The 11,318-nt window shown below is 40.4% G+C and overlaps 1 protein-coding gene across 1 annotated transcript in view; it reads left to right on the top strand.

Moving 5' to 3' along the window:
- Window positions 1–678: 678 nt before the first annotated feature.
- Window positions 679–11,318, top strand: part of LOC134346986 (tyrosine-protein kinase JAK2-like) — a 280,271-nt gene continuing 269,631 nt past the window's right edge. Inside the window, exon 1 of the mRNA XM_063048925.1 lies at window positions 679–1,070. The gene's annotated coding sequence lies outside the window, so the exon portion shown is untranslated. The remainder of the gene's footprint in view (window positions 1,071–11,318) is intronic.

The raw sequence follows: 11,318 nt of genomic DNA, 5'->3' as shown, positions 1-11,318 counted from the left end.
TTAAACCCAATTTTGATTAGCGCAGGCTGCTGCTTGGTGGACAATGTGGATTTGGTGGGGAGGGGCATGGGAGCACAAGGCGTCTGTTTCCCTGCTCTGCTCATCTATGACTAGCACATTTGATGAAGTGGTCACCCACAGCTTGAGTGGCTTCAGGCAGAAGGAGAATGAGTGACTGCCAGAGAAACCAGGAAGGCCAGGTTGCTCCCAGGGTCTCTGGCTTCTTGGCTACTCATGTGTCTCTGTTCTCCCTCGAAGCTGCTGTTGAAAGTTGTCCAGTTTCCACATGCATCTTTTTTCTGCCATAGACCAACAAACCAGATGGCGACCCTGGAATGGAGCAATGTCTCATTAAAGAAATATCCGGGTAAAATATTCATAAACATGATTTATGGTATGATTTAAAAGAATTAAGGTTTATATACCAACGTATTTTCTCCAAAAGGTGAACACCCCTACTAACTTCTGTAAATTACTACAACTAATAAAACTAAATATTATTTGCTCTGCCTTTCCTGCAACACAGTCGCAATTTTTCAAAATTAATACCGTAAGGTGACGAACCGCGACCGCGCTATCCTGACATCTAGTGGGAGAGGAGGCGAAAAGGCTGCGCTTCATATTTTCTGTTAAGACTGGAAACGAAAGAGCTATATTAATCATCGATCCAGTCTACAGACTAGTTCCGGGTGAAAGAAAGAATATGCATTTCGCTGTAGAATTTATGTAAAACCCGTGTTCCTCTGAAAAAAAAAGTGTGGGGGAAGAGGGAGGAACACTAAAATAATCTAGGCTTGTGTTTTTGGGCACACTAGGAAGGAGCCAGAAAGGAGAGGGCGAAATTGAAACGATTATTTCTGTTTTGGGCTTTTCCACTGCGGCTCCCACTCTGCCTGGATTTCTCTGGGCAGAGCGAAGCATCAGCAGCGTCTACTCACCAGGAAATAAAGTCACAAATAAACAGCATGATCCCCGAATCGGCAGCAACTTCGCTTTTTTGGTGACAATTTTCTGCATTGGTTCAAACTACCGCAGAGCAAAGGCTGGGTGTCGGAAACAAGCAACGACCAGTAAGTATTTTATTTCCACGTCTTTTTCTCTCAGTTCTTTCCCCCGAGTTAGGAGTTAAAGCTTTATTTATACGCGTTTCGTTCAGCCGGGTGGTTTGCATTTTACTACGGAGGCCTGATCCGGCGTTCACATATCCTAGTCATTTTCAAGATATGGAAGTATTATGTTTTGATTAGGTATTTTTAAATTATTATGATCTTCACAAAGCCAACGTTGGCATGCATCAGGTGGTTGGCAATATTACACTGTGTTGATGTTTCAGTCTCCATTTAATGCAAGGCCTGCTAGAGGGTGTTGGTAAGTTTCCAGCTAAATATTCACTGTAGAGTTTTGGTTCTTTTCCATCTCACTTTCCTTTGGTAAGAAAGCCCGAGGTGTATGTTTTACAGAGATAATTCAGCTTGAAAATATAAGAGGCTCCAACTGCCATTGTTTTGGGGTTTCTTCAGAAAAAAAATGTTACTTTCTAAGGGAAGTGTTTAATCAAGTGAGATTATTATATTCTGTATTCTTGTAAGAAGAGACACATTGGTGGATGTTAAGACTTAAGTTTACTGTGAAGAATTCTCTATTCCCGAGTATTGGGGATGTCGGTAGTGTTTAAAAGATGCCACAGTAGCACAATCCCCCACCACACCAAAGATTTTTTTAAGATCAGTTAGCTAGGGTGAAATGCTTGTAGTCCTGTTCTCAGAGCTATTTCAGAACTTTTGTGAAGTATTGTAATATTTTACTGCAAAGTATTACTATATGTGTAAGAGTAGGTAGGACAATTTCCTGCAGTGTGAATACTTTCTTAGTTTTTCCTCTGCATTCACACTTGCAGCTGCTGAACATCTTACATATGTGCACGAGCTGACATGCTTCTTAGGTCGATAGCAAGCTAGCACATTTACCAGAGGGAGAAGATTGGGAACTCTGATACAGTATTTGATCCGTGATTTCTTGTTTATGTACAGCAACCAATCAAATAACACTGGAGACAGGAGAATATTTATCTTCTGGAGCCTGTACTAGTACTTTGAGAGAGTTTGCCAATTAAGTTTAGAGTAAGGAGACTATATATATTTTGTGCCACTGTTAGCTCTTTGAGTGAGTTCTTCGAACTTATCTTCATGTGGTATTTGCAAGAATATATGTGATTTGCATTATTAGGGTGTACTTCAATTCAAGTTCATCAGTATTTTCAGCAGTTCCATTTAACTAAGCAACCTAGAGGTACTTACCAACTGCACTGTTTGAATCCTCTGATTACTGACTTGACCCACAAATGGAAACACCTTTTTCTCACAGTCCCCTGAGGAGACAACATCGATGAAGCCCATGAGCGCAAGTTAACCAAGTATGCAGAATTAAAATCAGAGTGCAGAGACAGAGGGTGGAAAGTCTCATGCTATCCATTCGAAGTAGGCTGCCGTGGATTTATTGCTTTCACTCTCCAGAAGTGGCTGCGTGACCTTGGCTTCACTAGAAGAGAGATCAAGTCAATCAGCAGGGCTGTAGCTGAGGCAGCAGAGAAAGGATCAGCATGGGTGTGGACCAAGTATGTCCAGAGGGGCAGATAGTCAGACAGTGTATACATATCTTGCAAACCCTTCAGTAGTTGCATAGACACCTGAAGAGTAGACTATCTCTTGGATGGAAGTGACCAACAACTACTGATAAAGGCAGATGCCAAGTTTTTAAGCTCACCACTGCTGGCCTACCACCTCGAGGGAGTCTTGATCATAAGAGGGCCGAAACTCCTGAAGACAGGTGGCAGATCAACTGATGATCCCACTGGTGATAGCATAGGACAGTTAACATCTTAGTCCGCATGTATTTTGTAACTCAGCTCTTTTAAAGCTTTGAGGGAAACTGACCTGTATCATTAGAAGGCAACCAGTTCAACAAGCAAAGCAACAGGTATGTATTCTAGAAGGCCACACCTGAAAAGGATCTCTAATTTAGAATGCTAATTCTTTCCTTCAGTTTTTGTATACAGAGAATACAAAAGAATAGTCCCAACCCTCTGGTGTTTCCCTGTGGTTGACCTTAGTTGTCATTGGTGTTGCTCTGTTACATGTTGATGATGTGATTCAGGTCTGGATACAAGAGATCAAGGTATAATCTGCAGAACGCCATCTCACAGGTGAAATAGCAAATTTGAATCACTGAAGGATGCTCAACAATTGAGGCAGGGCTTGAATGCCAATACCAGGGGCCCTCAACCTTTTGCGCACTGCGGACCAGTTTAATCTTGACAATATTCTTGTGGACCTCGCGTGTGTTCAAGTTCAACAGTGGGCGTGACAGGGAGTGTGGAAAGGTGCAGCTGACTCATATCTGCCAAATCGTTTTGTTTCCTCGTGGCCCGGTGGTTGGGGACCACTGCTAATACCTCTTACAAAGTGAAACCAAGCAACATGAGTAACAACAAAGTTTCGCTCCCAGATGAGCTCAATGCTTTCTATGCTCGCTTTGACCATCAAAACGTGAAGGGACCTTCATGAACTCCTACAGCCCCAGTGCCCCTGTGATTTCAGTCTCTGAGGTCGACACGAGAGCATCCTTCAGGAGGGTGAACCTACAGAAAGTATCCAGCTTAGATGGAGCACCTGGCTGAGTGCTAAAGAATTGTGCAGATCAACTGGCTGGAGTGTTCATTGATATCTTTAATCTGTCACTTCGGCAGTGCTGTCATTTCAGAGGACTTGTCCTGGACCCATTACATAAATGCCAATACAAAGAAAGCACGGCAGTACTTCTACTTTCTTAGAAGTTTGTGAATATTCAGCATGATACCTAAAACTTTGATAAATTTCTATGTATGTGTGGTGGAGAGTATATTAACTGGTTGTATCATGGCCTGGTATGGAAACACAAACGCCCTTAAATGGAAAATCCTACAAAAAGTAGTGGATACAATCCAGTCGATCATAAAGCTGTCCTTACCATTGAATACATCGACATGGAGCACTATGGTAGGAAAGCAGCATCTACCATCAAGGACCCCCACCACCACCCCCCGCCCCCCAGACCATGCTTTCATGTGCTGCTGCCCTCAGGAAGAAGGTACAAGAGCTTCAAGAGCCACAGCACCAGGTCCACGAACAATAATTACTCCTCAGCAATCAGGCTTTTGAACCAGATAACTTCACTCACCCCATTACTGTATTATTTCCACAACCTATGAACTCTCTTTCAAGGATTCTTCATTTCATGATCTTGATATTTATTGATTATTTATTTATATTTTCTTTTGTATTTGCACAGTTTGCACATTGGTTGTTTGTCTGTACACTGGGTGCAGTCTTTCATTATTTCTTTTGCATTTCTTGGATTTTCTGTGTATCCCTACAAGAAAATGAATATCAGGGTTGTATATGGTGACATATATGTACTTTGATAATAAACTTACTTTGAACATTGAACAACCACTAATGCTCCAGAATAGCTAATTTGAAGCAAAAAAAAAAGCAGTGATTCCTGCCCTGTACACTTTGAATCATGGAGGAGCAATAGCAGATATGTCAAAGCATTGAAGATGTGTCTCCAATGCTATTTGTGTACAACCTCCAAATCTCTCCTCTTCCTGGTCAGCATCTACAGTGTTAATGCCCTGATCATGTTCATTTAGTCGGCCAGATTGTTCATACATCTGAGTACTTGGAAGGAAAACTAAGAAAATACTTGGTGCTTTCTAAGCATCTTGAGATAGCATCCTCTCTGTCTTGTGGGAATTCCTGGACCACTCAGAATGCAGAAGTAGCATCTGGGAAAGTACAGAGTACAATGAGTTTTTATAATAAGAGCTCACAGAGACCAAATAGAATCAGTGGCGGGGGGGGGGGGGAATTACCAAATATGAAGTCACCCACCAACATAGTCCATCAAGTTGTAATGCTGAGAGAGTGTTGATGAACAAATTTTTATAACCTTAAAACCTCATTTGAAAACCAATGGTGTATAGTTAAGATATATCAGATTGTGATGACTGAAGAAGTGGTGGGATAGGTTAGGTAGATATATTCATTTATCTCTGGTTTCTCAAGCTAACCATGAATTCTCCAAATGAAGCCAGTAAAATGTCTTCATGTCAAGTGTGCTGATTTGTGACTCATCTGTTCACTTTAATGTTCTACTTTGAAAGTTCCCCATGTCAAACATTTTGTACTGCTGAATCACATTTTATTCAAATTTGTATTTTCAACATGCATTCCCTCACACTGACTAGAAATTTAATTGCACTCTGCTTTTCTTCAGCCTCCTCCTCTCAGGCTGGATATACTGGACTATTTCCAGAGAGGTGGGGTTGTGGATCCTAACTGCTGGTTACAGAGAAAGTAGGTGGGACCAGTAGCGAAGTAAAAGAGGGTTTTGCATTCTGAAGCACTTTACAGAACAAAGCAAAGCACTTTACTGCCAATGAAGAATTGCTTTCATTGAAGTAATTTGGTCGGAGGTTTGTCTGTAGTAAGCCTCTACAGTCTCTAATGTGGTAATGACTAGCCTGGGATGTGCCCATATTGCCAGTAATCTTCTTGTTTGCCATAGGTTTACAACTCCTGGAATAGGCAATGTACATTTAGGTATTTTGATTCGGAAGTAAATATTGGCCAAGGACCAAGATTAACTTGGAAGTAGTAGTTTGGCATCTTTTGTCTCCATCTGTAAAGCAGACAGAGCCTCTATTTAATATTTCATTTGTAATGGCATTGATGACAATCCAGAACTTCTGCAGTATTGCAAACATGAGAAAATGGCCCAAAACATCGACTGTTTACTCTAGTCCATAGATGCTGACTGGTCTGCTGAGTTTTTCCAGCATTTTGTGTGTGTTCCTGCAGTATTGCATTAGAGCATCAGTTTAAATTATGGCTATTGTTTCAATCAATAAAAAAAAGATATGTGTTATTAAAATGTTTTCATATTTTCTGGTATAAAGTCCTCACTTTAATTGTACCTCTGACTTCACTTAGGTTGTGTGATCATCATGACAGAAGCTTCTATATTGCATGTTAGATAAATGATGATATTCTGCGAATAGACAAAATCAGTTACCGAAAAGCTCCTCAGGACAGCATTTGTGTTTCTCTAATTAAAGTGCAACAATTATATTTTTCAAGGAATGCAACATTTTTATACAAAATTATTCTACCTACATGCAAATAAAATATTTTTATATTAAGTATTTTGTTTTTGGTTTAACCTATGACATATTCTTGAAGTTGAATTAGATCTTCTTAGTGTTTTCAATTCAATTTCAAAGATCTGGACGCCAAAATAATGCACTTATGAGCAATCCTGAACCTCGTGACTCAGATTGTATATTTTAATCTGAGTAATATTGCATTTATAGGTCAGCAGTCTTGTTGTATCTTAGCTTTAGGGAGTTCAGTGCAAATGTTAATCACTTTTGCTATTTGCTATCCCTTTTCTTTTATGAATTAACGAAATTAAGAACATTCTTAAATTCATGAACGTTGTGTTTGAATTAAGAATTATAGAGCAACGTGGCACTGTAACAGGCAATATGGCCCACAGTATCCCTGCAGACCATTAAGTGTCTATGCATACTAAGCCACTTACCGGCACTAGATCCATTGTTTTACATACCTCCACAAATTTCTTAACTGTGAGAGTACCTACCTCCACCACTGTTTAGTACATTCCCATATTCAAAATGCTTTCTGGATTCTCAAGTTCTTCCTCAGATCTGCTCTAAATCACATCCCTCTACAGTCCTGAAGAAGGATTCCGGCCCAAAACGTTGACCAATCTTTTCCATGGATACTGCCCGACCTGCTGAGTTCCTCCAGCGTGTTGTGAGTGTTGCTCTAAAGCTCTTTCACATTTCTCGAAACCAATGTCCTCTAACCTTATATACCTCAGCTGGAGGGGGAAGTTTCCTACTACCTATCCTATCTATGCCCCTGAAAATGTAAATACCTCTATCAGATTCCCTCTTAGTCTACTGTGCCTCAAAAGAAACTGCCAACCTATCTCCTCATAACTAAAAGACTTCATTCCAGACACCTTCCTGGTGAGCTTCATGTGCATCTTTTCCACTGTGATGCAGATATGTGTTCATTACTTCAACTGTGTTCTAACCAATGTGTTATGAAGTTGTACCATTCCTCATATTCTGTATCCCAGATATTTAAGGAAAGTATCTCATGTGCCTTTTCCATCACTTTGTCTACCTAGAATCCATTTATGGATCTTTGGACTTGAACCTCATAATTCCTTAAGTCTGTACTATTGTGTATTTGTGCTGTCCTCCCAAAGTGTATCAAGTCACATTTCAGGATTAAATTCTATCCGCCATTGATCTACCCAATTTATTAACTGATCAATATGATTCTGGAGCCTGTGAATGCCCCCCTTATTATCAATAACACTACTGATTTCCATGTTATACACAAACTTGCCTTATTGTATCCAAACTATAAAACAAGTGATAAGAGTCTCAGCACTGATCACAGGTTTCCAATCACAAAACAATCCTCCACCCTTGTCCTCTGCCTCCTATTACCTGGCAAATTTTGAATCCAATCTACCAACTTTGTTGTGGATGCCACAGGATAGAATCTTTATGGTAAAGAATCTAGAATCGTGGCAAAGAATGGCATCAAATCAGTAAAGAGATGTGACAGGTTTGGAAGATGTTGAATTCTCGTGGGTTGGCTTAGGAAACTGCAAGGGGTAAAAGGACTGTCATCCTGCTGTAATCTGAGGTCCACATCCCAGGCCTCCCAACAGTAGCTGGGATGTGGACCTCAGATTACAAGAGGAAATAGAAACCTTGTGTCAAAAGGACAATATTATAATAGTCATGGGAGATTTCAACGTGCAGGTCGATTGGGAAAATTAGGTTGGTAATGGATTTCAAGAGAGTGAGTTTGTTAAATGCCTGCGAGATGGATTTTTAGAGTAGTTTGTCGTTGAGCCTATTAGGGAGTCAGCTATACTGGATCGGGTGTTATGTAATAAACCGGAGGTAATTAGGGAGCTTAAGGTAAAAGAGCCCTTAGGAGGCAATGATCACAATATGATTGAGTTCAACTTAAAATTTGATAGGGAGAAAGTGAAGTCTGACATAGCAGTATTTCAATGGAAAGAAGGAAATTGCAGTGGTATGAGAGAGGAGTTGGCCAAAGTAAGTTAGAAGGGGATGCTGGCAGGCATGACAACAGAGCAGCAGTGGCGTGAGTTTCTGGGAAAATTGAGGAAAGTGCAGGATAGATGTATTCCAAATACAAAGAAATACTCAAAATGGTTGACAACAGAAGTCAAAGCTAATGCAAAAGCAAAAGAGAGGGCATACAACAAAGCAAAAGCTAGTGGGAAGACAGGATTGGGAAGATTTTAAAAACCTAGGAAGGAAAAGATGAAATAAAAAAACAAGCTAGCAAGCAGTATCAAAGTGGATAGTAAATGCCTTTTCAAGTATGTAAAAAATAAAGAGAGATGAGAGTGGATATAGAACCACTAGAAAATAAGGCCAGAGAAATAACAACAGGTTTTAGACACTAGCAGTATGGCAGGTGTTGAAGGGTGTGAGGGAAGCTACTATTACAAGGGAGAAGGTGCTCAAAAAGCTGAAAGACCTAAAGGTGCATAAGTCACCCGGACCAGATGAACTGCACCCTAGGGTTCTGAAAGAGGTAGCGATAGAGATTGTGGAGGCATTAGTAATGATCTTTCAAAAAGATTGGTTTCTCGCATGGTGCCTGAAGACTGGATAATTGAAAATGCCACTCCACTCTTTAAGAAAGGAAGGAGGCAGCAGAAAGGAAATTATAGACCAGTTAGCCTGACTTCAGTGGTTGGGAAGATGTTGGAGTTAATTGTTAATGATGAGGTTATGGCAAAGGACATGATAAGCGTCGATTTCTGAAGGAAAAATCTTGCCTGATGAACCCATTGGAATTATTTGAGGAGATTACAAGTAGAATAGATAAAGGGGATGCAGTAGATGTTGTATGTTTGGACTTTCGGAAGGTCTTTGAGAAGGTGCCACACATGAGGCTGCTTACCAAGTTAAGAGCCCATGGTATTACAAGAAAGTTACTGGCATGGTTAGAGCATTGGTTGATTGGTAGGAGGCAGCGAGTGGGAATAAAAGCATCCTGTGATGCTGAGGCTTTATAAGGCACTGGTAAGGCCTCACCTTGAGTACTGTGAACAGTTTTGGGCTTCTCATCTAAGAAAAGATGTGCTAGCATTGGAGAGGGTTCAGGGGAGGTTCACAAGGATGATTCTGGGAACGAAGGGGTTATCATATGAGTAATGTTTGATTGCACAAACACGAGGAAATCTGCATATGCTGGAATTTCAAGCAACACACATAAAAGTTGCTGGTGAACGCAGCCGATCAGGCAGCATCTATTGGAAGAGGTACAGTCAACGTTTCGGGCCGAGACCCTTCGTCAGGACTAACTGAAAGAGGAGCCAGTGAGAGAGTTGAAAGTGGGAGGGGGAGCCAAGAGCTGGACAGTTGATTGGCAAAAGGGATATGAGAGGATCATGGGATGGGAGGCTTAGAGAGAAAGGGGGAGGGGGGAAGCCCAGAAGATGGGCAAGGAGTATAGTGAGAGGGACAGAGGGAGAAAAAGGAGAGCGAGAAAAAGAATATATATAATATATACCTGCCCCTCGTACCCCATCCGTTATTTATTTATTATTATTATTATATTTTATATATGTCTTCTATCATTTTGGATCTCCCCCTGCCCCTCCCACTTTCAAATCTCTTATTGGCTCCTCTTTCAGTTAGTCCTGATGAAGGATCTCGGCCGGAAATGTCAAATGTACCTCTTCCTATAAGTGTTTGATTGCTCTGGGTCTGTGCTCGCTGGAATTTAGTAGTATGACGGTGGGATCTCATTGAACCCTTTCAAATATTGAAAGGCCTAGATAGAGTAGATGTGGAAAGGATGTTTCCCATAGTCTAGGACAAGAGGGCATAGCCTCAGGACAGAAGGGTGTCCATTTAAAACAGAGATGTGAAGAAATTTCTTTGGCCAGAGGGTGGTGAATTTGTGGGAGTCATTACCACAGGCCACTGAGAAGGCCAGGTCTTTTTTTTGGGTTATTTAATACAGAGCCTGATAGATTCTTGATTGGACACAGCATCAAAGGTTATGGGGAGAAGGCCTGGAAGTGGGGCTGAGGAGGGGAAAACGATCAACCATGATTGAATGGCAGAGTAGTCTTGATGGGCCAAATGGCCAAATTCCGGTCCTATATTTTATGGTCTTATGGTCCTTACACACGTACAGCATTGTATTGCAATTCAGTACAGATGATTCCCACATATAGTTAGGGGTGAGCTTTGGAAGTATTGCATTGGATTCCTAGAAAATGGTACTTGTATCAATTTTCCATAATGCAATGCCACGTCAGCTGCTCATGTGTCATGAAATGTGAGTTGAAACGAAAACTAGATTTGGTATTTAGTTATTAACTTCCTTCGCATAAAACCATGAGAACAAATTTTATTTTTTTTTCAAATTTACGAATTCTCTGGGTTTGAATTTCTGTTATGCATACAGGGGTTGCCTATACAAATAAGTTCTAGGCCAATCAAATCCAGTTTTATGATAAAGAATGCCTAAATTAAATATATATCTTTAGATATTCATTGAAATCAGCCACTATTTTTCTTGAAAAGCATTGTAGATGCAGAAGTCCAATCAACTTAATTAGAAACTTAACTAGATTTTGTAAAAAGGAACAAACTGCTGTCATTTCTGATAATGAAGAAACAATATGATTGGTATTACTGTTCAAATGCTCAGTAACATTATTGCTAGTTATAATATGAGTCTGCTCACAGTCAGCTATACAAATCAGTACAGTTTTTAAAAAAATTCTGGTGTAGAAATTCATCCTCTTGTTGATTGTGCTAAATGAACAAGCTGCTGGTGTGTCTGGTTTGAACATAGTTTCTGAAATTTGGATCAATTGCCAGTGGAATTTAAATTTCTGAAGAAGAGTGTAAACCACATACATACATAACAATCACCTGAATTCAGCACATAGAGCTAGTTAGGATTTTCTACTCTGCTTTTTCTGCTCATGCATTAGGGTTTTTATTCAGCACCTAAGTATTAGAGTAAAGGTGTAACTTGGTTATACACAATGGACAAACAAGAAGATGAGAAGGGCAGGTGGGGGCAGGAGAACGATGAAATTACGCACAATTTGACCAGTCAGACATTGAAATCACATTTCTTACAACCTGGCTCATTAAATTCACA

The sequence above is a fragment of the Mobula hypostoma genome, chromosome 5, assembly GCF_963921235.1.
Source record: "Mobula hypostoma chromosome 5, sMobHyp1.1, whole genome shotgun sequence".
Classification (NCBI taxonomy): Eukaryota; Metazoa; Chordata; class Chondrichthyes; order Myliobatiformes; family Myliobatidae; genus Mobula; species Mobula hypostoma.
The sequence above is the reverse complement of the archived record's forward strand: the minus strand, read 5'-3'. Positions and strand labels throughout refer to the sequence as shown.